The sequence below is a fragment of the Sycon ciliatum genome, unplaced genomic scaffold, assembly GCF_964019385.1.
Source record: "Sycon ciliatum unplaced genomic scaffold, ocSycCili1.1 SCAFFOLD_1960, whole genome shotgun sequence".
Taxonomy (NCBI): Eukaryota; Metazoa; Porifera; class Calcarea; order Leucosolenida; family Sycettidae; genus Sycon; species Sycon ciliatum.
The window spans coordinates 11,833-15,789 of record NW_027045066.1 but is presented as its reverse complement, the minus strand read 5'-3'; the positions used below and the strand labels follow the sequence as shown (position 1 = coordinate 15,789).

The following is a 3,957-nucleotide window of genomic DNA, read 5'->3' as shown; positions in this document are numbered from 1 at the left end:
ATCAGACACCGTTGTCTGATGATTGGTTCAGCCATGAAACTCTGAGTCACAACGGAATTAATTTGCCAAGGTTTTCATTGTGTGCCTTTGTGTAATAATCAGTGAGAATGTTGACCTGAAAAAACGAGTACGGAAAACGCTGAAAAAATTCCGCGAAATGGCTCTGGGCAATACGGATGGGGGTAGAGGGCACTTGGTAACACTGCTAGACAGTAAATTAATGTCTGTCACGAGGTATATTATGCTCGGCAGGCCGCGAAAGAGAGCCCGTTACCTGGACCCCTACTCGCGCGGGTAGAGCGAAACTGAGCACCCTGGGATGCGAGCAGCTTTTTAGTACTCCCGGGTCCAAAATCTCACCACCAGGCCGGGATGATCAAAACGTCTGCCGGGTCTGCAGCCTACAAACGTGGATCTGCCGACACTGTGCTGTCGACGACATGTCCGGCAAGGCACCTCCTTGCGTGAAAGCAAGGAACGCTTTTTTTTTAGAAAGGAAGCTTCTTCTCCAAAATTAAAAATTTTTGAAAATTATTCCTTCTGAAAATATCATCGCGTTCTTGTCGTTTGTAATCTTGACCTCGAAGCTGACTGCTGAATGCGATTAGGAAAGAAGATTCCTGAAGATACACCAGACTGATTCTGGCAAGCCGTCTGTCATCTAGATATGCAGTTGTTCGTCATGCATGGTCAGCAATCTTCCTCGTTCGTCCTTTCGTTTTCCTGACCACGATGATGACAAGCAGCTCTCATGCTCAGGTTGGTGCTGTACTTGTATGTCTGGGCACACAACACATCTGAGATTCACCCACTGACGTTATCGAACTGAAGAATGCAGCAAGGGTTCCTCGGATTCTCTTGATTTCGGAACAAATTTCCTTCACTTTCACCCTCTCAGTCTCTTCCCCATGCGCCTCCATGCATGCACAATCGAGTTTGCATTTCAAATGTTGTTTTTACTTTGGCAGTGCGTTCGATAACGTTAGGACAGTCTAAGTTAGGTGTTCTTCTCTTCAGGCTTATTGGACGTGTACAAATTCTAAAAAAATAGCTTCCATATGCTAAACGCAGATCCCTGTGAATACGGTTCTGCTGGGCAATGATGTTTACACCAATCTACACTCTATGCTGTCACAGCATCCACAACTGATCCTCTCTCTGTGAATTAACTATTTGATAAAGCCAATCTTTAAATCGCTGTTGCATAGGATCTCGGGTGGGAAGAAGCGATGAATCGATACATGGCATTGTGAAGAAAAGAAGAACAAATTCACATTGCACGTGAGACTCGGTTAGAAAGACTGAGTTTCTGCATTCATAAGAATGTCACACCCCGGGGATCATGATAAAGAAAACATATGTCGTGAAAATGACTGAAAGAACCAAAGAAGTATTTGATCTTCCAGCCAGCTTAGCCTGGTACTACCATACTAGCAGTGCTACCAAGTACCAGCCCTCCATATTTTCTGTATTTGTACGGAAAATCACTCCTTGTGCGCACTACAGAAATTGAGGAAATGGTATAGAAAATCGGAGAGGATCAATCAGCTGTGTAGAAGCATTGCAAGTGTAAGCTGAGTGATGAATAGTCTTGTACCAAAGCGAGTGCATGCCGTACCACAACAACATGTACATGTAGCACAAAAATAATAATGTCGTGAGTGCAAGTCACACATGTTTTACACTACCAAATGCAGCCACCGACATGCATGTGCGTGTCAAAAAACATTACAGTGCAAGTATGCATGCAATGTACACGGCAGTACGCAAAACACTGCAAGATACGGAAAATCAGAAGTCTGAGTACGCAAAACAGACTCAATTGGTGGGCAGCTCTGTACTGGCCTGTACGGAGGGAGTGAATCTCAATGTGTGCAATGCACGCACTTTGGCCGACAGTGAAAACTATGCAAGTCGTGTTGGTTTGCAGGATGAATGTGAGTCCTTTAAGACAAGCGCCTTAGTGGAGTAGCCCACCGAAAGAAGAGTACTTGACACCGCGAAGTGGAGTCTGCGCATACAACAGTGAGGGGGTAAAATTAGCTATGACTGATTCTGCATGTGTTCTGCATGTGTGTCACATTACACTAGCAGATAGGCACACCTGTTGTTCCAAAAAGATGCTTATGTCAGTGTCTGAATATGTCGTGTACCAGGTAATATTGTTGCCAGGATCTCACGGTGAGAGTCAGACTTGAATATGGTATCAATAGATTATCAATATCATACATCACCATGTACCACCCAAAGTATAATAGCCGAAGGACCCGTTTGTGTGGTGGTGTATGATTTCGTGAGCAAGATGAAGTGGCTACAGATGTGTCTTATATAACACCCTAAGAAAAGATCATCAATTCTGGGGAAAGTGATTCTGGTAGCATGTTGTATCCAGTGTGGCATGACAAAGACTCCCTCGATTTAGCCTGTGGAGAATCCGTAAATACATAAATACAATACATACAGGCATCGCAACCTTCGGATTATATGCTCTTTTGCTTGCCTCCTGGAGTGTGGTTGTACCTTGGTTCACTGTATTAGAATAATAGTAGACTTTGTTTTTCGAATTCGTTTCTATAACATTAGGTTTCTTTCTGTTGCTGCTATGTCTTTTCATGTGTTTTACAGGATTGCCATCTGTTGATGAATACCACTCTGAGGCACTCTCACGAGCGAAGGTGTTTGAAAATCCATGTCGGAATGATGGTCATGTTGGCCTAAAGGTGCATTACATTGCCGATACTCGCCACCTCCACCCTGGAACATGTTCAATTTCTGTTTCTCGTATGGAAGGACCGAACAGGTTGTTTTCCTGTCTCAGTGGACCACTCAAGACTGAACAGCACTGATGGAAGAAGATTTGCCGTGAATCTCGTTCACATAATCAGCCTGTTTAATTGCTGTACTGAGGTGACTGCTTCATAACAATGACCATGCAGCATTAATTTTGGATAGTATTGCAGTGCCCCTAAAATTGGAGAATATCGAATTTCTCTGATAGCATTGTGATTCATTTGTGAATAAACATCACTACTCTTTTTGAGTAGCATAGCAATGACAGAGTTGGTTTAATGTATGACAAAATGGAGCCGCTTTTTAACTTAAACCTGTACTATAATCAGTACCGCCGGAAGCAGTTTTTGATTGGTCCGGTAGTTTCATGGCGGGTACACACGTCCTCCACGGTAGGAAACGTTTGTTGGTGGCCAACAAGTTGGTCTGGTGATAACCTGACCAACCAGACCGGCGGGCCTGATAATTGTGGGGCTCATGAGCAGCTCAAGTACTTAGTATGGTTTTGGACATGTCCCCAGTTAACCAATGAGAATAACCGGAAAACAAGGGGGGCTTTAGATACCGGGCTGACTTAACAAGAGGCAGGATAAGCGCGTTACGGGTTGAGCTTGTCGAAAACCAATTGTACTTCATTATGTGTGAAGGGGTTTTATGAAGAAATATTTTATGAACCAGTGTACAGAGATGGTGCTTATGACGAAAGGAGAGAGGAGAAGTGCGTGAAAGTCGATAAAGGGCATCCGAAGGAACACATCGATCCTTGTTGTAAAGAATATTAAGTATAAATCTATGGTTGAAACCTACTTCCCCAAGCGTTCTCTGTTAAGTATAAATCTATGGTTGAACCCGACTTCCCCAAGCGTTCTCTGAGGGGACCGAGGTCTACTCTATCAGTTCATGTATTCTGTGAAGTGACATGACCATTCGTGGGGACCTTGCTCATAACTGCAAAAGTCCTCGTCTGATTTTTCCGCATCAATTGAACGTTATACATGTGCATGTAGTGAAAGCCACATGCAAAAGGCTGTTCCATGGCACTCATCTGCCACCAAGCTCTGGGTTCATTGGCTGAAAATATTCTTCGGCACAGTAAAGTCGTGCGCCCAAGAACGTGGAAGCCTACAGAACATCCAACCTGGAATACTAAGAACACCACAGCCCAAA

At 43.9% G+C, this 3,957-nt stretch overlaps 1 long non-coding RNA gene across 1 annotated transcript; it reads left to right on the top strand.

The window, feature by feature from the left end:
* Positions 1-249: 249 nt before the first annotated feature.
* On the top strand, positions 250-3,097 carry LOC135830844 (uncharacterized). The gene is made up of 2 exons (XR_010556120.1): positions 250-759; positions 2,626-3,097. It is a non-coding gene; the product is annotated as an uncharacterized LOC135830844 (long non-coding RNA).
* Positions 3,098-3,957: the final 860 nt, after the last annotated feature.